This window comes from Neolamprologus multifasciatus, chromosome 17 (genome assembly GCF_963576455.1).
Source record: "Neolamprologus multifasciatus chromosome 17, fNeoMul1.2, whole genome shotgun sequence".
Classification (NCBI taxonomy): domain Eukaryota; kingdom Metazoa; phylum Chordata; class Actinopteri; order Cichliformes; family Cichlidae; genus Neolamprologus; species Neolamprologus multifasciatus.
The window spans coordinates 22,694,803-22,720,942 of NC_140455.1; the positions used below are offsets into that span (position 1 = coordinate 22,694,803).

General features: G+C 40.1%; 1 protein-coding gene across 6 annotated transcripts in view; it reads right to left on the reverse strand.

Moving 5' to 3' along the window:
- Nucleotides 1-26,140, reverse strand: part of syt1a (synaptotagmin Ia) — a 212,300-nt gene that overhangs the window by 61,251 nt on the left and 124,909 nt on the right. The window lies entirely within an intron of this gene.

A 26,140-nucleotide genomic window follows, 5' to 3' on the forward strand; every position in this document is an offset into this window, starting at 1 on the left:
CATTCATTATGGGAAGCCTCCCAGGAGCCAAGGCTGACTGCAGCACAACTAAGGGATGGCTCATGGCCACCTGATCCAAAGTCAGCTGTATGCTTTGTCAAACTTTGTTTTACGTAGGAATAATGGCTCTTCAGCATACTGGTGTCATTTATAATGAATAATAAAATGTGTAAGAAAAGTAATGAAATGTGTCTTGTTTGTTTAACATGGCTTTTTTGTCCACTTTATTTGAGTTGTACCACTAATCTGCTGAACATCTTTCTCAGACAACATCAGACTTATATATTGGTATATTTGACAAAACTGAATGGGCAGAGTTTGTGCAAAGCTGATTTGACACGGCAAAAAGTAATGTTTAAAGATGCTGCGATAAACAAATGAAATATTTCGAAAGTGTTCCTTTTGATAATCAGGATTACTGAATTTTCTGAAACAAAGGGAAAAGAAACCCGAATAAAGCAAAATAGATAAACAGAAAAAAGTGGTATCTGCCACTTAACAACCAAGAATTTCACAATTAGTGGATCCCTGAATAAAAAACTGGTTTGATAGGCATAATCTCAAACAGGAATGTTCGTTTTACTACATAAGTGATTGTTAGTGTGTGTGCACATCTTTGTTTTTCTGGTGATGTGTTGTATCCTGATGGGAACTATTTATTGTCTGCTCCCACAGTGCAGGTTGTAATTTGGCTTTGTCACCAAAGCACTCCATGAGGATAATGGCATACTAAAGAAAACCACTCCACAGAAAAGATTGATGGCCTTATTTTCGTTCTTTGCCACAGTCACTGCTTGTTATGCTCACATTTTCCATTTACAGTGCTGTTTCATATAAGGGCACTGCACTAGTTCTGACAGACAGGCTGTTAAAGGTTTCGATGTAACTGAAAAAATCTCAATGTAAGCATTCAGTATTGTCTTTAATGATATTCATCTCTTAAACTGAAAGAGCTGAAAACAGAACTTGGTGCCAATTCACCCTAATGCAATCTTTACAACAGCGACAGAAAGAAAGCTTTAGCAAAGTGATTTCCAAGTTATTATTTTACAAATGTATAAAATTTGGTTTATAAAGGCAGGTAGGACGTTTGCATTTAAATTGCGGATGCAAAGTGTCTTCTAAGTATTTGTCATTTTCTGAGGGAGTAACTAAATTTTGCCACTTTAAGCTTCATTTGGGTGTGAGTAAGAAGAAAGGAACCTGTTTCATTACTTTGGGATTATTTAAGCAGTTGATCTGCTTCACTATCACATCCTGATAAGAGAAACCTATTATCTACTGATTCTCTTCTTTTTCTTAACTCTGAGTGTAGTTGGAAGGGCAGGATTGATTATTTCCCACTCTGTGTTTTTTTGAGTTTTCACAAGTCTGGCTTCACTGTTTTAAAATCTACTTTACTACTGCTACTATTGAGACCGACAGTAGTGACAACCACCTTTTTTTTGGTAATAAAGTACAGTCATCTAAACAAAATCATCCAGCCATCAAATACACCAAGTATCATTCTTGTGGAATAAATAACTTGCAGTTAAGATGCAATCTGTTGCCTGACAACTGGAACCAAGAGGCAATGAGGCTTTAAATGTGGGTGAATATTTTATCTCAGTTTGCAAACAGTGGAGCTCTCATTTCAGTCCAAAAGCTATCAAATGTACTTTTCTTTTCTTTTAATAAAATTCTCAGTGCCGTCAGACGAGTTTCTTAACTGAAGCTGAGTCTTCATTTTGAGTGTTTCACTCTGTTCAACTGCAAGTTGAATCAAATATCTTATCGGTCAATTGTGTGGGAGAAACCCAAAGCATTTAACTTTGGGGTCCTGCAGACACCCAAACCAAGCAAGACAGGCTTTTCACACACACAATCATCCCAGGGGGTTGCAGAGAATGGCCCTAAAGAAAAAAGGAAAAAAAAAAGAAAACATCTAGTAGGTGGCAGAAACACCATGTTCGTGCCAGAGGTCAGTAAAGAACGACCAGGCTAGTTTGAGCTGATTGAAAGGAAACGGTAGCTCACATAACCACTTGCTACAAGCATGGACCACAGGAAAAGCAACTCTAAACACACAACACAGATGAAACAGATGGCCTACAGCAGTAAGACGACACCGGGTGTCTGTCCAGTCACCTAAAAATAGGAAACTGGGGCTACAGTATGCACAGGCTCACCAAAATTAGATGTCAGGAGATGTGAAATATCCAAGCTGTTGTCTTAAATCTTGCTTTCTGCCAGAACAGGGTAAAGGGAAAGCGCAGGTTCTGATTAACAACAAGAAATTCACAAATTTATCGAGCCAGGAATCAAAGCTGCTTTAAATCCATTTGTACCAGCTGCCACAGCCTAAGACTATGTCTTTCTCCTTTTGATCGTTGTGCACCATTGTCTAGCTCAGTAAGACAACTCATGTCAGAAAGCTCAGATTAGTTTCTTAAACATAACATAGTTATTAGTTCATAATGCTCAAGTTGCCTCCGCAGTCACTAGATCACAATCCTTTGGGATGTTGTAGAAAAGGTTTGCAACAGAAGGACGTTTCCCACAAATCCTCAGCAACCGTCAAATGCTATCATGCAAATACAGAAGCAAAAGCTTGCTGAACCTAAGCCGCAAAGAAGCGAGGCAGTTCGGCGTGAGGTGTAACTAATAAAGTGAGTGTTGACTCTAAATACATTTAACCTGTCTGATGTTTCAAGAGGATAAAGACTATGTATAGGGCCGGTATAAGATAAACAAAGATTATCCTGAACTGAGATGCAAAGTGACGTTAGTCCAAGAATAAAACCGTAGAGCTAGAAATGAGCACGAAAAGTCGCTCTGGATTTTCTGAGAGTGGAATGCAATTTGTTTTTCTTTATTAGAAGATGTATATATCTAATACAAACCAGTCAGTTGGCAGAAATCTGACTAAAAGCAGTCAACAAGTCAACAATGACCTGAACAATGACCTGTCATTAAACCAGCATACTGCTTTCAAACGGGGTTACATAGTAGGTGTGAGAGAATAAAAAAATCAGAAGGCTACGCTCCTATTTCTGACAAGAACAAAAACACATCATCAAAAATAAGAAACTGTATAAGGAATTAGTCAGAGTAAATAACTACTCACTAGCAGCTAACACATACTGCCAGACGGTCCAAATAGCACTTGCTACTATAGCACTGTTCCCCAGCTTCTGAACTCCAGTGCTGATGAGTGATTGGAGTTGGCTCCTAAGGAGAAAAGGAGGGTAGCACCTGAGTCAGGGAGAGAGAGCAGTAAGGCAGAGCCTTACACAGTATGCCTGCAAGGGCCCTAAGACTAAAATCTACTTTTATTTTAAAACCACTAAATCTGCCACTAAGGAAATGAAGCGGAGAACAATGAAAGCTCAGGCAGCGGCAAGCCCCATGGTGGCCAGCTTGTTTGGCCAGTAGCGCCGCAACCAGCTGGGACAATTAACATCAGAGCAACCGTCGTTCAGCAGGCTGAGCTGATTGGTAGTAAGAATCCAATACGCCGTTGGTTTGGCACAGAGGTAGAGTCTGTGAGTGAGACGACGGGTGTTTGAAACATTCTTGGAAAAATAAACTAGGGGAAAAAATACCTGCTGACTACTACAGTGCTTTGGGCTCACCCAGGATTACAACTGGTGGTGTTCACCAAAAGTAGCCAATGAGGGATCTTATTATGGGGCTAGCTTGCCAGAAGTATTGGGATGGGTTGCTGTTCAAAGTAAGGAGAGATATGAGGGAATAGCAAAGAAGGTCTGCCTTTTGGGGGATAGTAAAAATAAAAAACAGGGCAAGTGTCACTGATTACAGGGCTCTGTCCTGAAATACAACTGTTATATAGTGAAATAACAGGGCATCTGATTGCATAAAGTATCTCTGACCAATTATATAATAGATTTTTTTTGTTTTGTTTATAATGGGGTGAGTGCTGCTGATAACAGTGGTTAGGTAGATATGCTAACAGGAGTGAGTGGCTGATAACAGAAAGGTTTTTGGCTGCTAACTGAACATTGATAAAAAATGTTCTGTTGTTTATTTAAAAAAATAAACTTATATTGAGCTTGTAAGCTAACAGCCACTGTTTGTCACATCCCGTCTGCAGTGATTGTTTGTCAGGGGTTTTAAATTAATAGCCTCCATGTTTGTATTGGATTTTTATACTTTAAAGTCTTCAAAATAGCTGTGGCTAGAAGTCCTGCGTATATTGCAAGGGTTATTTGAAGGTTTAAACATGTAGATATTGTGCTTGTAAAGGAATTAACACCAAGTTCACCTAAACAGGGTGGGTGTCTGAACTGTTCTTTTCATCAGTCCCTGAAGTTTGAATTGTACTGCCTTTTCCACCACTAGGTCCACATCCTCAATTAAGTTAAACAACCTTTATTGAAGGATTAGGGTGGATGGAGTAAGTAAAGAGGAAATAGTGTAATTCGAAGAAGGCCAATGGGAACATGGATTTTAGTGTGTGTGTGTAACAATATTTGAAACGGAGAGTGAGGCAAAAAATCTCAGGCTGATCATCTTTTGTTTTCTGAGTAGATGGTTCATTAAAAAGGAAGAAATTCAGATCAAATTGTCTGGCCCACTTGAGATCAAATTAGGTATGTGCCCATGAACTAAAATGAGTTCAACACCTCTGCTCTACATTTAAGTAATAGCTAGAGATGGTTGCTATTTATTTTCACCTCGTCTTCTTTGATAAAACAGCAGGTACTTGAATTTGCTTCAATTGTATTTCAAAGTCATCAAGTGGATCTTTTAGGGTTTAATCTTCAAACGCGATGTTGACAACTCTGTCAACAGGTGGCATAAGAGCAATGGCTGCAAGGCTAACACACCTTTAATTGGGTCTGGTTGGTTTAATTAAGCTCAAACCCCCTTTATTCTCAATGAATATGAATAAAAAAGCACCTGTACTTTGTTAGCGCGGTGTTGCGTTCACAATAACTACATGTTTGCCAGCTGCTGGTTCCCAACACACTGCAAAAAGCATGATATCACTGCACTCTCCAGCTCTGTTTTTAACACTTGACTAACACGTCTTTAACAGCATCTTTCTCTATCATCAGATATTTTTGAGAGGTGTCATGAGGCCAGCTGCTGCAGAAAAAAAAACAAAAAATAGAGTGACTAGTAAAAGATAATCTGCAATCAAAGCAAGAACAAGATTCATATCAGATCTTTTAATTTCAGTAAAATGTGACAATGAGCCTTAAAAAGACCCTCAAAACAAAACAAAAAACCAGCCATTGGTTACCTCCGCCCTCTCAACGTCCCCCTTGGTTACACGCCGCCTACACATGTCCATGTTCGCTCAGCCTCCCTTTGGTCTCTCTTTGAAATGTTGCAAGGTGAATGTGGGGGCTGATCCGCTGAGATGCCTGCTTGGCAATGACACAGATACTTCAACGCAGGCGAGGACTTTTAGGGAGAACAATGACGAGTGCGTGTGGGAGGCTTCTATCGAAAAAGACCTGACCATGGCCTGAGAAGAACATAGGCTTCCACTCAGTGTTTCTAAGTGAGCTCTATGGCTCATGTGTGAGACAGCAAAACATGCATGATGTACCACCATGATTGTACAGGGATGTGTAATTCAGGGAGATTTACTTTAGTCCTTTGTCAGCCGTGGAATATATAATAACCATAAAAAGCTGTAAAAGTGCCACGTAGATCACTTTTACCTTAACCTTGTAGCTTCATTCAGAGATCCCCGCTACAGTGTCAGAGAGAGCCATTTCAGGCATCAGCCTTTGACATAACTCAAAATATATTTGTTGCACTGCAGCCAACAGGAATCGTTAGCACTGATTCTGGTAAAGAGTAACTACGCTACTGAAGTTTTAGTTTAGTTAGCCTCTGTCTACTGCAACTTCCAACGAAATCTCTGGATTTGAAAAAGTGAAAAGGCAACACAGGTTTGAAAAGAAAGATAATTAAGAAAAGGGGATTCTAAACAATCCTGTTTCTCTGTGAACTCCATGAGACATTCGTAATTTTGTTATCTGTAGGATCGAATAAGCAGACGTCTTGCTAAGGGGTGTTTTTGACTTTTTATTTTGACAAATTTTATGGTGTTCATAATTTATTGCAACAACAGGAGGAAATTAAGGGGGAAGGCTTGGGTAGAGTGGAGGGAGTACCCTCCTCAGTGCATCATTGTCAATATAGATTATCTTGATTTCTTTTACTTTGCAAAGGTGAACTTCAGTAAATCCATGGGTGAAATACTGTTGGCATGCAAAGTTGGCAGATCCTGAGTTAAATTTGTTCAACTCAAAGAAGATTTATTTAGACGACTACCAGTGATAAGTGTGGGTATTGTTGATTGACATTGACTGGGTATTAAAGACATTAGCGGGATACCTAGCGACCAACTGTCAGCGACGAATCAATGCAAGATGAGCAAATCTCTTCTTGTGTGGACAAGGCTTTACGCTTCTGATTATAAAGGCAGGAGGTCTGCCATAATTAAAACCTTTTGAACTTGCCGAGTTTCCAAACTTTTTGGTCAAAGACAGTTTTGTTTGGTATTGATTTCTGATTTCTCACGTACCCCCCTCTGGGTCCCCCTTTTCCCCACTCCATTTTAAAAATTCTAGCCTAAGTAAGTATTCAACTCAATAAATAAATGACTTGTAAAACATAATTGCCTAGTAGCTCCACAAAGTGGTGTTTTCCCCCCTTTTTGTTGTGTTGAGCTAGATTGACCCATTGCTTGTGAGTGGTAGTTCCTCAGAGACCTGACATTGTATCTCAGCGCTGAGTACACCGGAGGAAATCTCCCTTTCGGTGTCAAATCTCTTGCTAGCTCTTCTTCAACACCACCACAAGTCCGGCATCATTTATTTTGAAATATTATTCCCACCTGAGGATTAAAAAAACCCTTCATAATCTGATCTTTTTGTCTAGATTCATAACAAAAATCATTCTAAATAGATGATATTTAGCGCATCTAGTAAGTAATTCCTATGAAGTCCAACCTAGCAGGAGTGCTGCTGCAAATTTTAGGGAAAAGTAGCAAGAGTGCTCATTCAGACATGAAGCTGAACATTCAAATGTCATCAGATTCATGAAAAGAGGTGTACGCCTGACAGGGTCCTTTTCTTAGGTAATAATAATTACCCTGAGGTATTTGGCAGACAGTAGGTGCAAATTTTTATGTAAATGATGCCATTATAATTAATTAGAAACCTTTCAAATATTCAGAAAGAGACACGCATCCGAATGAAATAACGCTCCAAGCTTTGATTTTACACGATTTTCTGTCGGCTCTTGTGAGAGTGATGCTTCTCAGTCCAAAATGTCACATGAAAAGTTGACCAAATACGAGCAGTGCGTGTGGAGGACCACCCATGGCGTCTGTTATGCCTCTAACATCAGCCCTCACATCGCGAGCAGAAGTGAAACATTAATTCAGCTCATATTTGTGTCTTAATGACTTCCTGCCCATTCAAGCATAAGATGACAACTTCCGTATTATCTCCAGTGCTTCACAGCAGGAGGTCCAAGCGAAACCCAGTCTCATTTAGAGTGGAAACGAGCTTATTTATCTTTACAGAGAACCAGAGAGTGTTGACCTTTTTCCTTCTCAGAGGGCTGTCATCGCGATGTAATCAAACTGTAGCTCCATTTCAACGCAAAGTTGATGTCCGTCCCGTCGCTATTACATCTCGCTCGGTAAACAGCATTAAATTAATGTTCATGTTTTTGATCAAAATGGCTGTACTTTCCTTTTACAGTCACACTGCAGCTTGTCCTTTCCAACCCAGTGATGACGTGTAAATCTTTCCATCCTGTAAGCTGTGGTGAAAGCAAGCCGAAAGAGCTAATTCAAATTCAAGGAGAGAAAAAAGAAACACTTAGGAGATACTACCGTAGCAATTGCTCTAACCTTTTCTCAACTTTATCTGTCACTCCCACCAGGACACAATACGTTGCTTGTTTTTTTTCTTCTTCTTTTTTTTTTTGACTCAGCCATCTCTTTAGAGGTGTACCGCTCAGGTGTAAAACCCCAACCCAATTACAGGGCCGCCAGATGGACCAGCAGGTCCCCAACCACAGTTGTGATGCTGGCACACTGCTCCCTCCTATCACCTCTCTCTCTCTCTCCTTTGCTAACTGGGTCAGCTCCCTTACTCCCCAACTTCCTCTATCATCCCTGCCATCTTCTTCATCATGCGTTCATGTTCTCCTTCTTCTCTTAAAGCCTGCACTAATGGATTCCTGCCTCCTTAAGATGGATTATAATAAACAATTAACATAACATAACATAAAAAAAAGATCAAAGGCAAAATGAAGATGATGGAACGGATTACTAACAAACACAGTGACTACAGAGATGTTTGCGAGCCCTTCTTGAGAAGATTTGGGCAGCATGTTGGTGTCATGTGGAATGGTCTGCTCCCCACTGGGTCTAGCTTTGGCAAGTTTCCTCACTGTGCTGGGTGTTACAGCTCATGCTGTTTAAGGGAAGTGAAAAACCAGCCAAACTCAGGTCTAATGGTGCCATCTGATTCGATATTATTCACAGTTCACACAGAAAAGTACAGAACAGTACAGAGAGCACGGCGCACAGTCTTTTTGTCGATATTATGATTCAGTCCTCAAAGTAAATTGTCTGAGAATCGGCAGATATTGATGTGCCTGTTGCTCTATGACAGCATAATTTATATAAATTTAATACGTGAGTGCAGAAATGATTGCTGTTGTCTTGATAAATACAATACGTGCATTATGTAACTTATAATACAGAATTAACAAGCCTCACATCTCAACCTGAATGTTTTTTAAACTAAAGAATGGGTCATACAGGCCTAGAGGTTTGTGATCAACCCCCGCAAGCCAGGGAAAAATGTGTATTGTTGGTCGGCAAATGGTTTTTGTCGCTGGGTAATATCAGTTGCAAAGAGGCATGTGAGTGCTATTCCTCCTTGCGATTGCTTTGATCAGTTAGTTAGAAGTGCTATGTTCTCTGTAAACGCTGAATCCTCACCAAGCAGAAAATGTGTAACCCAAACTGGAAATGGAGATCATTCGCCTTCAAAGTAAAAGCCCCACCTTTTGTCGTGTGTTGGTTGTAGCAATAAGACAGCCTTTACTTTGACTGCAGACACTTTCTCAAGTTTCACTCGTGTTGGTGAGTATTTGCGCACAAGTTGGCATCTTCAGGCAAACTACAGGCGACCACAGCTATCTGCTAGCAACCAAAGGAGTCACAACACTACAGCAAGTCATTAACATTTTCTATTAGGAGAACATTTTTGTAGTTTGTAGCCAATAGCAGCAGCCAATAATTTGCTCTTATTTAACATAAACTTTACATCAGCTAAATACTCGAAGCCTTTATGATGAAGATTTGAAAAGCTTTTCGAAAAATATCTTCCTTTTCATAATCATATATTATATTTCTTTAGTTTCTTGGTACAAATGGAGGTATAAATATAATAAAAGAAAAACAAAATAAACAAACTGTTTGCATAATCATTATTTTAAACATTGTAATCGGCTCTGAATTTCACAATCACAGAGACTGCACAACTTTTAATTTGGATTTATTTTATAACAATGTTAATGAAATCATATTATATGGCTTCACTAAGCGTGGCAGTCTTAGTCATTTACCAGTGAACGGTTGTTTGGAGGTTTCAAACCAGTCACAGATTTGATTAAAAAGCATGGGAATTCCTGCTGTTCAAAGCAATCCTCAGGACGACACTCAGCGACTGCTTTACAGATCTGAATAAACTAATAATCATAGCAAGGACACTTGTTTTGATCCAAAGGGAGTGCCAACTGTGTAATTACAATAAATGACACAGGGGAAAAAAAATCAAATTAAAGCTTGTGTTTGCATGCATAATAAATTGCTGCATCAACCAATTAAGACCATTATTTTGAGCTGGGGAGATATTTAGCAAATTAAGTTTTTAAGCAATTCAAAGCTTTAAAGTAGGGATGCATGATTGTGAAATTGTAAGGTTGATAACAATGGTTAAACTAATTTTGCCAATGGCGATACTGATGGTTGTTTCACTTAGTTTTGTGGTTCATTTAGGCCTTCAACACACTTCAAATGGACACGGATTCAGTTTGCGATTTGAATTGCAGATAGAAGGATGCAAAACTGATGGGAAAGGAAAGCCATTAGTGCCACTAGTGAAGGTCTTCTTGTGTCAATAGGACTGTAGCAACAAGAAGGACATGGAGAATGTCGGCAAACGGATCCGTACAGCCTTGCTTCAAAGATTAAATTTTATGATCCTGCTGTTATGACTCATTATTGAATGAATTAATTTTTTTCTCTTGACATCAGTATTATTTAGCATTTAGCAATGCAAGGTCTCGAATTAGTCATCAATGCCATGTTGGTAAATGGCTGTAAGGCTTGAAAGTATTTTTAAAGAATAGTTAAAACTTTACCTTGGTTACTTAAGTAACCTTGCTCAGGGCGAAGACAAACTACTTTTCATAAAAATATATCAATAACTTCTTAAAAGCAAAAAGAAAGTGCTACACTTTACTTCTAAAGTTTCTTCAGTCATATAAGAGATATTTTGTTTATTAAAGTCTGAAACTTTGTTTATAAAATCGATATATCGATGATGTCCAACACGTGGCAAAATGAAATCTTGATTTTTATTTATTTTTATTTAACAGGCATAATGACTAAAATGAGACTCTGTGCAATTCAGAAATGCGTCACTACATTTTCTTCAGTTCAGCACACTCTGCGGCACATGTAGCAGAGCAGCATGCAGTCGACAGAAGTTACTTAACCACTGTCTTCACTGTAGATTGTTTCCTTGTTTCTGCAATATATATATATTGGGAAGTTATCCACGCCCACAGCTGTCTTACTGATAAACATCATGTACTCATGCTCAACACTTCTCTTTGATAATGCTAGCAAAGCAGCTAGCCAGCTGCGTTATTAATGCTACAGCCACAATGTTGAAAACAGCAGTTGATGACAACCAAAATCATTGTGTCCCTGTGCAATTATGATGTAATCTAGTTGCCTTTGAAATGTTTGCTTCAAAAACACAGATTCACATTAAACAGAAATTTGGATAAACAACTTACATTCAGAGAATATCCAGAACCTCGTAGCTTTAGAAACAGAAATGAATCCACGAGATGGTTTACTGCAAAATCACATAGGTGTTCGGCAACCTTGCTTTGATGCAGAATATAACCAGGATATAACCAGGTGGCTCAGATTGATTGCAAGGTGTCAGCAATCTGTTTGTGTTTATAAATTCGTCAGCAATTATTTGCAAACCTTCTCCAATCTGTCTGAGAGTTACTGCAGTTAGTCCAAGTCATAACACAGCAGACTGAAAGCTAGAAATAAATGAACAATAATCCCGTCTTTTCCTGTGACAGCCTCCATACCACTTCTTCTCAGTTCTCTTATTACATTAGCTTGCTAGAGACTTGGGTAGTTACTATTGGCCACTGTATAAATACTGGAATTGTAACTCTTTTTACTTAAAATGGCGATCAGCTCTTCTGCTTATATCTGCTGCTGCCTGGTCAGTATATTTGGTCGGTATTTCTTAAACGGTTCCTTATTGACAACCAGCCAGTTCAATTCACAGTTAAGGAAGAAAGACCTTCGGGACATTATAACCAGGAGCTGGCTTGCTTTTTGCATATAAATGTTTCTACTCAGTCTATTCATTCCAGTAGAAAATTAACATTTCATGCATACAATTTCAAAGTCTCAAACTCCCACTGTGCTGCCTATTTCTCTCAGTCTATATTCACTCGCCATCAAAGAAAATCACAAAGAAAAATCAAGGGCTGTAAAAAAAAAAAAGTGTCATTACTGTTTCACAAGAACAAAAAAAAATCCCTCAGTCTTATGGAGTGGCAATAACACGTCAAATATCAAAGTACTTCAGCCAATAAACAACCAAGAACTTAAAAATTAAAACTTAAGAAGCAGCACCACACTGATATTTGCATGTACAAAAACCTAGCAGCCCACCTTAACATTGGTAAAGTGGATAAGTTAGTGAACTGGCACGTTAATTACTGGCTGTCAGTCAAGTATCCACTACCATCTGCCAGGTGCTCATTTATTATAGGATAGTATTTCCAGACAGTCACACATATGCACACTGGGTGGGAGGGGTCTTTTCTGTATATAATCGGTCATGTAAATGATTGTCGGGTGAGCTGCCTGCAGTGAGCAGAGATAAGATGAGGTTGAGAAGGCCCGGTGGCCACATCCCCTTGTCCAGGGCAGCCTCTTTACTCACCTGAAGCCAATCTCAGGGGGTAATGGAACTGGAAAAAGTTATTAACCCTGCTTTGCAGCCAGGGTTGGACAGCTCTATTAAGCCAGTGCACAAAGATTTCCCCATTTTCAATTACTGCCTCCAAAGCGCTAAAGGAAAGTTAGAAAAAGCAGCCTTGTTGTCTGCAAAAGAGAAGGACTCTGGGGTCCCAGATCTGAGCAGCTCTTATCATTTGCTCTTGTTCTTTATGTTGTGAACGTACGGCACACTCCCTGAGTTGTTGGACGATATGTTCGGTCTACTTATATGACAAACATTGCAACGAGGTACACTCCTGGTAAATGGGTCTGCCAGCCAGGGGCTAAATGAGAGGCCTGGGACTTAAGAGCAGAGTAACGGGTTGTAAAACCCAGAAGGATGTTGGATTTAGGTCCTGATACCAGACTAGAATTATGGTCCACTGATTTAAATCAAGGCTCAGCCAATTAAAAATGCAAACAGTAATTTTACAAAAGCCTTCAAACTAATCAAAGAGATTATGGTGCCCATTAATAGAGGAGAGTTCTTTTCAGATTTAAAAAAATGTCTGTTGTGGTTAAATGTCCTTCACCTGCAAAGATCTGCTGCTTTTACCTGCAACACGTTGGAATTACAGGCGAATGCTATGGAGACACAATGTGATTACATGAACTTTTTAATTTGCTTTAACTTTCATTTACAAGACAGTACTTGATTAACTCCAATCTGCTGGGCTGCTAAAAGGTTTGATAAACTCGAACAACCACGTCCACCGAGTAACTGACTGGAAGAGCTTGCATACACTCCTCGATTAATAAATGGTGTCTGAAGTAGTGACAGTAAAAGTTTTATTTCAACACATAGCCTCCGTTTGTGGAGCACATGGACATTGCAAGTTACTCTTGTACTGTTGGGGATTTTTGCTGGTCCACTCTGTCACTGCCCCCGCATTTACTAGACAAACTAGAGGGATCAGATGTAGGGCAGACACGGTTTGAAGGAGCTTGAAAACCCCCTTCCTACCTTTAGCAACCCTTAGCCCCGGTTGCGTGCTTCGTTGGCTCCAAGTCTGGAGAAGGGAGCACGGAGGTGGTCGAGGACCGGGGCTAATACAGAGGTGCCTGGGGAGTTATGTCTGTTGGAATCAGTTTGATGTAGGAAGCGAGGCCAGGGGCCATGGTGCGACTACTGGTAGGTGAGTCATACGGATAAAGGGAAGGCCATTTGTTCAGCTGCTGCCTACCTCCAGGGTTACGCTACAGGGAAATCTGCCCAGCAACCACTAGCTGTGTGACAGGCTGGGAGAGGCAGGAATTCAGAGTTTTAAGAAGCCAGACTGGACTTCGAAGAACAGCAAAGATTTGCTCCAAAGGGTTAGAGAGAGAGTATTGGGTATTATATGTTATACTGCCGTCTTTCCTAATGACAATATATGTCCTTATAATAACCACTCTTCACATTATTAAAAGGATACAGATGGATCTCTCTGGATTAAAAAGAAAAATGTGTCTGTCTTGAGAGGCTTGGCTTATTGTGTGTACTTATTCAAAAGTACACACTGAATCAACAGAACAGTTCTCTTTCATTGTTTTCGAAAGGTGGGGTTGTACACCTAATCTCCTAATGGTTAAGTGTTTTTTAAATATGTTTATTTATGTAGATTGGTGTTAAGATGTGCATAGACTATGGCCACACATGAAAACTGGTTAATATAAGAAACATAAGACTCTTTGGCCTTCCACTAGAAGAAGAAATGCTTTATTAATTATGCAGTGAAATTCATTCTCACAGTTTAACCCATCTTTAATATTTGCAGCAGGGGGTATTTACTAGGGAAAAAAAATCGAAGTCAGTGCTTTGGTCAAGGGCAATATGGAGAATTATTGGTAGGAAAACAGCTCCCAGTGGAACAGGGCAACCTTGGCAAGCCTTGAACCCTCCTGCCGTGAGGCAAATATGCTAACAACCAAATGCTGTGGTGTCACTGAGTAACTGGTTGCTTAACCAGTTGTAATGGGGAATGGACATGAGCTTTTGACATGTACACTGTATGTTTAAGACATTTCCTCATTCAACTCTCAGTAAACACATCATTTTTAAATGCATGATGCTCAAAGGAGATCTGTGCTAGTGGCATTATGATCCTGGAGATTTTTAAATGCTATCCATGCTATTCAAAATCAGTAAACTATAACATATAAATCATGAACCTTCATTTCAAACCATTTTCCTATCTAAACAGGTTTTTAACAAAGTGTTGAACAAATACAGAGAATTTAAAGTTGTTTACTGTAACAAAGGTTGGTGGTTTGATTGCTGGCTCCCCGAGTCTGCAAGCTGAAGTATCTTTGGACAAGATCTTGAACCCTAAGTTTGAGTGTGTTTGTGTGTGCGAATCTTAGACGAGGTTCTACGCACGTATATGAATGCATGTGATCGGGTGAAGGAAGGCTGTAGTTAAAAGTGCTATGAAGAACCTAGAGTAACAATATAATCATTAAACCACAAGAAGATCACATCACAATACAAGAAAATGGGAAAAAGCAGGAGGTTTGTCATTAAGGAGCAATTAATTTAATAGAGTTAATTAACTTCTGTTTACTCTTCCCTCACTCATTTGAGACGTCATCAAGTGACACTGGCAAGAGTCACTACCAGATACACTGGAAAACTGCATGCTTCAGTGTATCAATTACACCTCACAAGAGGGAACGACTATTTTTTATCCCCCACCGCTCTTTTGTGCCAGTTCTCGTTTTATTTTGATCCCAAATTTCCCCGTTTTTGACATCTTCATTTTTGTGATTAGACAGATTAGACTGCTCAGCTCTTAGCTCAGAGTAGGAACGACTCACAACAAATGCTCCCTGGCTTTGACTTTACTTAGCTTCCACCCTCCAGCTTCAAATTTTTCTTCTTCCTTTCGCTCTCTTTCATGCCTCTGCCTTTAACACCCTGCCTGTCATCAGGGCTCAGTCACACATACAACAAATGACAGTTTATTAAGGAAAATAATCAGGGGACTATGACATGAAGTCACCCAAAAAATCATGTCAGTGCTGAGAGTTATCACTTTAAGTCCCCACATTTTAAATAATGTTCATCGCAACAGTCTTGATTTCCATACATCATGGCTTCTTAGTAGTTTCTGTGGTTACAGATAGCCAATAGAGCTGCTGCGCTTCCTTATTTGTCACTGCTGCCTTTTTCCATGTCACAAAAGGCACCTTTCCAAAGGTGTTACTGTTGTTCTCAAACAGACATCCCTTGAAGGGTTCTTTCCAAACTGACCTTTTAAATTCTGTTTGGAGTGCGGCTTACTGATGACAGAGCTGTGGATTAGCTGAAACAAGAAATGGTGAAGCAGCCGGTGAGTAAGAGGTGAACAGGAGCTGTCTCATCTGATTTGTCACTTGGGGAAAAAAAAAGATCAAATTCAAATGTGAATGAGGAGGTATTTCAGCTAAATTGTGTGTTAAAGCGAAGCTGGTAGACTCAAAGTTTTGCCTCAGCGCCAGGATTTTTCTTTTTTAATTTGCTCTGACATCTTCAGGGAAAATAAAAATCTGAACTGCCTTATCTTATCTGGTGCTTTGATGAAAACCGATCTCATGTGCCACTTTCAACTTTGACATTTTGAGCCAACAGGCTAAATTACACACTATCCAAGGCCAGTGCGTGCTCCATGAAGCGGGTGAATTCTGGGTCGCCAAATATCAGAATTCTGTTGATTGATGGAATAAATCAGGCCGTCTTCTTCACATGCACCCACGTCTTGAATCTAATTGACACTTTCAACAGATTGGTGGTCTGATTCCACGTTTGAGTCACAGGATGTCTAAACCCCCCCTGCTTGTTAATAGACACATAATCACGCGCGCACTGACAAAAAGTGACAGGTTCCTAATCTGATAAAGGTGTCACAGAGTGATGTGAGAGTGTGATTAGAAGGTGACAAATACTTCAACTTCAGAAATAACAGCCCAAGTGTCACCGATCTACCAACTCAAACAGATGTGAGCCGATCACAGCAGCACACTGGAGGAGAATAAAAAGTGATTCGGATGATTACGATACCGCACTTCATTTCCTAGTATTCACAGGAGCGTTTTCACTCTTCACTTAATTTATGTATCTCCTCATGGTGTCGTTTTCCATGCATTCTTATCTTTTCTCTCGCTCCCTTTCTGCCCATTAGAAAGCCTTTTCCCCCCACTGGGCATCCTTTCATACGCCTACAGCCTCTCACAACATTTCCACCCACACACTTTGTTTGAAAAACAGCACACTTGCCAATGTCTAACTAGCTCAATAATTGTCAGAAAATTATAATTAAGCTCTGTCACCCAATGAACACCGAGCAAACCCTCTTTAAGGGTTAGCTAGAAGGCCTCAAAAATAAAAGATGCTATAATTTTCTGTGATTTCTTCCATTGAACTGGAGTGAGCTGTCAGATCTCACTGATGTTATCATTTAACACAACAGCCCCGTTAAATCATACTCCACAGTGCCAGGTTGGATTGAAAAGTGAGACTGAACTCATTGACAGTGGTGGCACCTTGACAGATTACATTGTGAGGGTGACACTGAAATAAACAGGACTTGTGACCAACACTCTTTCAGCTTACCGTTCGAGCCATCAGCTGTCTCTGACAAGCACAGGTTTTGATTTCCTCATATGGGAGAAGCTCTCTCATTTGCAAATATGCAGTTATCACCGTGCCACTCAATTGGGACAGCGTAAGAGGCCAGGAGGAAGGAAGCGAGGAGAGACAGATGTATTTCTGTCTGCTGCTTTATATCTAATCGTAGCTCAATTGTGGTAAAGCACAGCTTTTATTGGGTTTAACCAGCAGAAACCTACACATGTCACAGACTTGGCAAATAAGCCGGTTACTTTTGTTAAGATTGCTGCACCTGTGAGCATCACGCCTGTAGATTGGGATCAGATGCAGTCATATCAAGGAATCGGGTTGAAATCGCTCCTGAATAATAAAGACTACAGCCATGATGGTATATGATGGGTAAAGTTAGGATATCATGTTCGCTGCTTGCAAGCTTACACAGGTGTGTGCTGCAAACGACTTTTGCAGCATGCACGCATGATGTGTTTAAAAAAAAACACGTCTGATCCACTGAGCAGAGGTTTTAAATAATTTGTAAATGTAAAATAATTCTCTGAAAGCTTCTTCTCATCTCTAGGTAGCATAACTGGCAGCACTTCAAACTCTCAGCTCGGCAACAACCATCTTACCGTTCTTGACACTTGGAGACAGATTCATGACCACGATGAGCCCAGCGTTGGCAGGCAGGGCTCCGAACCAAAACAGCTGTTGCAATGGTACCTCCAGGCAACAACAGAAAACCCCTCCACCTCCCACAGCCCACAAGATAATTATCACTGCTGGCTCTGGCCAAGCCAGTGCACCCCATCTCCCCACCATTCATACTGCCACGTCCAAGTAACGCTTCAGTAGATTTTGGGAACATCGTGGTCCTGTGATTAAAATAAATGAGGTCTATGGGGATTGTGTGTTATTTGAAAACAAGCGCGTCTGTTATAAATTTGGTTATAATTTGCGCTGATCCGTGTAAACTCTTGTTCTTGCCGTCCTGGGAGCTCTCCGTGGTGCTGAAGAGGCGTGCAGTGCTTTACCCAAATAACGGTTTTGGTTACACGAGCAGAAAAGCCGCTCAGGAGACACAATCTCTATGGCTCAGTATAACCAAACACAGAACAAAAGTTGGAATTATTATTTGATTTTATTCATTTTTTGTCTGGATATGAACAATATCATTGCCATAAAGGAAGGAATAATAAAAAGGTTAGGGTTATAACTCACTGAAGGTCTGTTAAAGGCTCTAATATACATTTTCTGATGAAATGATTCAAGTACTGAGCTTGTGGGCTCTCTCCAATCAGATGTTACGTCATTTGCTCCAAAAATTATTCTGCAATGTCTAAATCAAGACGACAATGGTGGAGTTTTCCAACACCTACAGGGTCCTTTATGAGTTAGCTAGTTTCTCATTAGTAAACTCTCAATAAAATAACCATTCAAGACTAATTTAATATTTAATAAAAGAAATTAAACTTAAAATAAACTTTCTAAGAAGTACCAACACAAAAAAATAACATCATAAAAGCAGCAGTCTTAGATGCAGAAGAGGAATGGTCTGATATATGTACAAGACTACATTTTTGCTCATATGACTCAACTTCTTTTACCTTTTTCTTATTTTATAAGATGATTCATCTACCATACATACTGCCAAGGGTCCCTGAGAAGCTTTGAAAGTGCATCTCTCTTTACATTGCTTGTTTCCATTATCAGTATCAGGGCTAGTTTGGGGGTCGAGTGGTCGACTGCTTGATCGACATGCTTGAATCCGGCCACATTCTCAGAGCAAGGTTGCCGTTGATGTCATAAAGAGAAAAACTCCACTTCAAAGGCCTTCAAGGAATTTTTCTTTTTTGTATGTAAGCGGGAGTGATTACCTATAAAAAACGCCTCCATGTTTTCATAACATTGGACAGATCCACTTTATTTAAAGTTTCCATTTATCTGACTGATTTACATCAGGCGTAGGGGTTTAGAAATCGGCTTCCCAACATTTCCAGTGCAAACCTATGCAAGAATTTCAAGGCAAACAAAAGGACACCATCCACAGACAGCAAGCTACGGTGTCTATTTCTGCATATTCTCCCAGTGTTAATGCTTACAGCTTTTAAGCGTTAAGAAAGCTAACATATCAGAACCGATATATTTCAATATGTTTGGTCTGAGATTGGTTTTAGGATGGCAGGTACATCCTGCAGAAGCTTCAACAGTGAGACAGAGGTGAATATGAACCTGCTGCTCTAATCAAAACAGAAAAATGGGATCAAGAGATGGGAATTGTAAGATTTCATCAACAGTTGTTGGCCTGGATTTAACAGGTAATAATAACTGTATTATTCTGTTATTGACCCCCAGACTGCTTTCTTTGTGAAGCAACTATTTGGTTCTAACTATTCAAGACCATTTTCGATGGCTGACTGCAATGCTTTTGAGTACTTAACCAAATAATCTACAGCATCAGGGCTCGCAAAATTTCAAAATCCCTGGTAGCCCTTCGGGCAGGGACTCTTCAGTTTTTTGTAGCCCAAAATAAATTTAAGTAGCCCGAATAAAAAAAAGAGCAATTTTTTGATTGATGTTTTGTTTCCTGTTTTGTTTCCTTTACAATATTATACATTAAAGTATAATATTGTTGAAACACAAATTACAACATTGTATAAAAATTACAATCATCAACTCAAATACTTGGTTCTAATTGAACAGAAATTTCTATGAACTTGTAAGAACTGTGTAGAACATGAATCAGTCTGTGTCAGATCCTGAATTTGAAATTTCCACTGAAGTCACGGGTAAGAGGTAAGTGGAACCAAGATCTAGGCCATTTGCTTTTTGAAGTTTGCAAAGACTGCTAAATTTTGCCAGTGGTAGTTCACTCTTTGCAACATAGTACGCTGTTCTAAACAGATTTTTTAGGTTTATTTTTAGTATGTTATTTGCAATTGGTGTTTGTTCTGGGAAAGCTATTGCAGACTGAGCAATAATGCATTTCTTGCATTTCTCATGGGTTCTAATGGGGGCTTTTCTTAAAATTACTGGTCCCAGTAACAAAGGCGCTTGTCAACTCAGAAATCGAGGGAAAACCAACAACACACCCGGCAGAACATTATGTTATTTACACGGGTGCACATAAGTGGTCCGCATGTGCGCATTTGCTGTCAAAATAAAAGACGCGCACCAGATAAGAAGTTGCAGCGCGCGTTTGCATCCATATAAAAGGCACTGTTTTTGTCCGCTAGAGTGGGATTTTCACGGCACATTCTGCACCACATCTCTGTGCGTTCATCATTTGTTTGAAGCCAGCTCACCTGCGAACCACTTATGTGCAGCCCTGGTTATTTAGCTTGTTATATTGCAGCCACAGAAATTCTTTTGTCCATGAAACCATAAAGCTGCACTTTCTTTTTGCCTTATAGTCTGATTTGCCATAACTTTTCCGTTTTGTGGTAAGCTTTTCTTTGGCTGTCACTTCTTCACCCTGACCTGTCTTATTTGGCTGAGCAGAACTAAAATATATATCCTGCTGCTTTTACATGCACTCACATAACGCTCAGCGATTCTCTGCGCGATCAACCTCTCACATGTTTAAGCTTGCTGCGGGAGATTTCACTTGTCATGTTTGATAGTAAGCTAACGATTGATAAGATGATGTCAGAGGAATTGGTGCGCAAATTATCGTCACTCACCAATCAGTACTGTCGCTCTCTATACACAGTTTGCACGATTGCAAAGTGAAAGCAAAAAACAAGCGCAAATTCAAACGCGATTTCAATATGTCACATATTGACAGTGGCTCACCGATGCCAATGACATAATTACCCAGCTACATTTCCGAAAGAATGCAAAAGCATTGATATATAAATTTCCTTCCTATGACAGCCCGACGGGCAGGGCAGAGATAGATTTTGGTAGCCCGACTGGAAAAATTGCTAGCCCCGGGACGTTGGGCTAGCAATTTTGCGAGCCCTGAGCACTCAGTATATGTAGCTCAGGTCTCCTTATACAGCACATTCAAATTAGCCAGTGTAAACCCCCTGAGGTGTATTTTGTTTTGAAGAAAGTTCTTCTACACAAAGCATTAAAATGAACTAACAATGAACGCAAATAAGAATTGATGAAAGAAAAACAATTAAAAATAAATGCACAATTGAATTAATTGGATTGGGATTGGGATTATATACACTTGATTTGACTTTAATTAAAACATGGTATCTTCTCTGCTAAAACACAGCCAGTACTTGTTACTTTCACTTGAATTCTGAGCTTCATTTTTATCATTCACATTTCATGCAGCTGTCTTTCACTTCTTGGCTCCCACCAGCTCAGTTACGTGACACTTGAGATAATTTCGGCCTCAGAGGAAGTAATCTCCAATCTGTGTACTTTTCAGAGAACTGCATCTGACACACCACTCTGTCAGAGCGGATCAAGCACAGACCCGACACCCCATACACATCCAGTTTCACTCGAAGTCTTAATTCCAAGTGGGTTGCTGAAATCTCCCCCTATATAAACCTCTCTGTCATGGCTTCTTATGAGTCACTGAGTCTTCTGGCTTCAACGATCCCCGCCCCAATTATAACACTTTTTTCTTTTTTTTACAACAACAAAAAAAAGAAAAACAAAAAAACAAGCGAAAAGACACCACATGGATTCAAATGTGATGTTTGCTCATTCAGATGCAGAGCAAAAGCTTTCACGGATGACTAAAGCCGTGAGATGACTAACAGATGCTGCGAACACTTGAGCCTTTTGTCTACCTTTTCATATTCACAGCAGAACTAGCAGCCACACTGCAAAAGTCAACATGTTTTGATTAAAACGGGGAAATAAGAATAAAATTTTTAGCACACGATTATTAGTGTGTGCAGAGTTTAACAGGAACGATGGTGACAAAATGCTTTTCCCATGTGCTTTAGCTCTCGGAACAAAACTGTGCCTACATCGGCGCTTCCTACACACGGACCACTTGCTGTTCCCCTTCTCTAGAAATCCACTGCAAGCTGGTGACCACTTTAAGAAGAGCATGCACACACAGCTGAGCTGGTCATAAAGCCTGCAGTTCTATATAGCAGAGCTGGAGACTGTATAAGTATGTACTATTAAGTAATTTATGTTAAATAAAAACAAAACAAAACCCTGGTATGTGCAAAGGCATGCTGCCCTCCCCCTTACTCAGTAAACTGAATGCATACCACTCAAGTGACTTTCATTGACTAGAATCCAGTAAATATAACATTTTACATTGTACTCGTGTAATATAATTAGAAATGTGGTGTAATCAAGTTACGTTTGGTCAGCTACAGCTACAAATACAACCTAATTCACCAGGAAACCAAAATCACACCAGCAGTCACTTTGAGTTGCTTCATATTGTAAAGCAAAGACGCTACAACAGAAACTCCAGCAATGAGGTGATCTCACATGAGTAGGTATTTAGGAAGGAAAAACTCCCTTTTAACAGATAGAAACAGAAGCAGGGAGGGGCAGCCATCTGCCGTGACCATTCAGGAGGGGTGAGGGGAAAGAAAAAACAAAAAGGAACTGGGAGGGACTTGAGGAACCAAAGTAGACCTGCAATATGTTTAGATGTTTAACTTATTGGTGTATATAATAACCAATTTTCCCAGAAATACCACAATGGCACAATTGGTTACTATACAGCTTGTTTATGTGTTCATACTGCATGTTCTTAAACAATGACTGTGATGCAACTGGAGTCATGACCCAGATATCAGCTGGTTAGACCGAAAGTCCTAAAATATTATCTTTCGCAAGGTTGTAGGAATAATATAACCATTACTCTGCTCTGCATTATGAAAAGAGTAAGCAGTATTACGTTTCCTTTTCCTCTTTCTCTTGGATTTCACTTTTGGCAGGCTGGAGGGGGAAAAAAAGTTCTGTCAATATTACTTCATTTAGTTGTAAACTTAAAGAGGAAAAAATGGATGAAAAACAAGATCAAACAAGATCATGAAGGTGTGTCTCCCATGATGACCGTAAGACTCTAGAAATGGAATTCCTATTGATCCGAGGGCGATTTAACAGTTCAGTGATGAGGATGTGGGGCTGGAGCAGAGAGTGCCCCCTGAGGGATAAAAACAGAGCTGCAGACAGAGAATGGCACGACTGAGGGAGTGTAATGAAAACCTAAGGAAGGAGGAAGCCAGCACTGCTTTTTCTCTCCTGTGTTCAGGTCAGATCACACAAGGCTGACACTGGACTTGTTCTGAGGCAGAGGGCAGTACCGGGAAGTGGCTCGGTCAGTGAAACATGCCTCTGAGAGCAATTAGGAGGCCAATTACTTTCTTCTTATGGAGGATGGAATGTCAAGGCTTGCCAGCACCAGCGTGGAATCCTTTATGACATCCCTCCCCAGCAGTAACCCGTTGTGATGCCTTTCACTTGCCCTATTCTGGCTAGAAAGCAGAGCGCCTCAGCGAGCCAGTTGGATGAACTCAACAACTTCATGATGAAGGGGTTTAGAGGGATGCTGATCTAAAATGTAAGGAACAAAAAAACTTTAAAGGGGCTAATATTATAATCCTTATACACTGAGTTTCAAATAGTTCTTTTTACTCTTGGCTCTGTATTATGTTATTTGGAGTAGATGTGTTTCATGTGGTCATTTTCAGGCGCAAAGCTTGGCCTGTAAGAGCTCGACAACCACTCACCTGCAGTTTGAGTCTTTTGTTTGTGAAGGGCTGCCAATTAGAGGAGAGTAAGCCTAAAGGGAGGGGGACTGGAGCTTATCTATTTAAACTGAGAACTAAAATAATATATAATTAACTAAGTAAGGATTATTTTGCAGTGTGTGTATGTATCTTGCAAAGTTACTCCGGCACACTCCAAGAATAAAAATACAGAGCCAGAAATCAGCATCACAGGCCCTCTTTAGCTGTGTACCACCCTCTCTGTTATGCCCTGTCTTATTTAAAAATGTAGATTTTTTTTGGATACTTAAATTAGCTATGCATGAGTGCCATTTAGTAATTTAAGTAAAGAGAAGTGACAACCTGTGCCCAGACAGAGCTGCTGTGATAATTCTTATTTTTGGTAAACAGCAGGAGATTTGAGAGGTGGAGCTGGATTGGAGGGACACGTTCCCAGCGAAACGTCTCAGGAGAGAGCCAGTTTGGCACGAACAGAATGCCAGTCGGCCTCCACCCGGCGCCGGCAAACAGTTGTGTCATTCAATTGCGGCCCAATCCGATCAGGCAGAGAAGAGGCCGACCGACTGCCGCCACACAGAGCCAAACTCTCTGGTCCAGTTGAGGTCAAAGCACACAAAAGCAGGCTGTCCAAATCCTCACTGCTGTTCCCCATCTGACAGCACTAATGCTGCTACACAAGGGGCTGAGAAGAGCCGGCGTTTTAAAAAGATCTCATGAACACAGACCACTATGAATAAATCATAAAAATACTCACATAGAAATGTGACATTTGGGGAGCTACTCTCTTTTTTCTTTTTGTCTTGTTCAGAATCCACTGGCATATATATAAATTATGAAGTAACACCAGCTGCCAGTTTGCACAGCTGAGAACAGAGAGGTTCTTTTCCAAAGGTAACACCATCCAATTTTCTAGGTCTGGTAATTATTAAAGTTATACCAGACCTGGACATTTGCAGGGAGTCTGAATCCAATCAAGTCATTAAATGAATACAGTGAGAACTTCTTCATAATAACACACATATGAAAGTCCCCAGAGCTTATTTAAATATCCCCAGAGTCTATTCTTCATGTTAAACACTTGGAAGAAAGCACTACTACAGGACTAGACTTTTGAAAACTGCAGTCAAGTCAGGCGATCATCAGGTTTGATGAAGAAAATCTATCTCAAGAGACCTTCATGTGCCATGTAGGTGTTCTAAGTGTACAATCCTGCTGCTTATAGACTATTTTATATACAACACTACTGCACTGTGTGCTTTAAAAAATGTCCATCTCACCTTGCCTTAGTTTCTTTGTTACACAAGCGATGGCATCACTTTCCTTGTGCATTATCTCTTATCTCATACAGCAGATATGCTTCTACTGGCTTGTGTTATCTAAAACCCTTTGAGGTTTACTGTGCTCTAAATCTACCACGCTTGTTTGGATTCACTCAGGAGCGCCATCAGAGGAAGAAAATAACTGATCCAAATTTTCTGTGACAAAAATAATGAATATGTATTATGTTTACGGATGGTTACTGAGAATCAGTATTAAACAGTTTCAGGTTCCAGATTACACAAATTCAAACAAGCAACTAGTGCTGTCAACGGTATTTCTGCATTAATTTTCTCGAACCTACTCAACAAACTCCTAACCACTCTCTATTAGCGATGAAGATGCTGGTGCTTAATCATCATTAGATAAGTCAGAACATTCAAAAGTGTGGCCTTGCTTTTAAAAAAATGAACTATATTAAATGCAATATACTTAATGTAATAATGTACTTCAGCAATCTATAAATCCCAAGCAGCGTGGTGTGTTTGATGTCTTGAGTGCAGCGTACCGGCTCTAACGCTGCTGGGGTTTGTTTTGAAAATAAGGCCACAGTTCAATTTTCTTAAAGATCAGTTTTGAGAGAATTATATAAAATGTTCCCAATTGGTGTTGATACTGCCTCAGCAGTGGAGAGCAGTCAGACAACAGCGTTTAATAGTGTTTTGGTGCAGGGATAGCTCAGTAGGTAGAGTGGTTGCCCCATGATCGGAAGGTCAAGGGTTCGAATCCACTGAACGGCTCCCCTGAGGTACCCTGAGCAAGGTACTGTCCCTACACACTGCTCCCCGGACGCCTGCTTATTGGCTGCCCACTGCTTCACTGAGTGAATGGGTCAAATGCAGAGAAAGTAATTTCCCCACGGCGATCAATAAAGTATACATCATTATTATTATTATTATTAACATGGCAGATGGTTTTGCCCAGCAAAAATGCCTGTGCAGGCCCATAGTGGGTAGCTGTGGGTGAAACCCCACACTTAATCCACACTCACAGCAGTTTTGACGTTTGGGACCCTATATGGGTTTTTAAAAACCGGTGTGTGACCCATATACACTAGCTCATTGCAATTTTCCTCTTTTGGGCCTTAAAGAGGGAATTCTGTGGGCACCCCACAGTGTGGTACCCAGATGAGCCCTATATTTCTCATCGGTACTGAGGCTCACAGTGGGCTGCCAACTGTTTGCCTCTCCTAGCAAAAAGAGTTCAGTTTTTCATTGTGTATATTTTCATGTGGCATTAGTCCAAGAAGGGGAAATGCATTCATGGCCTGAT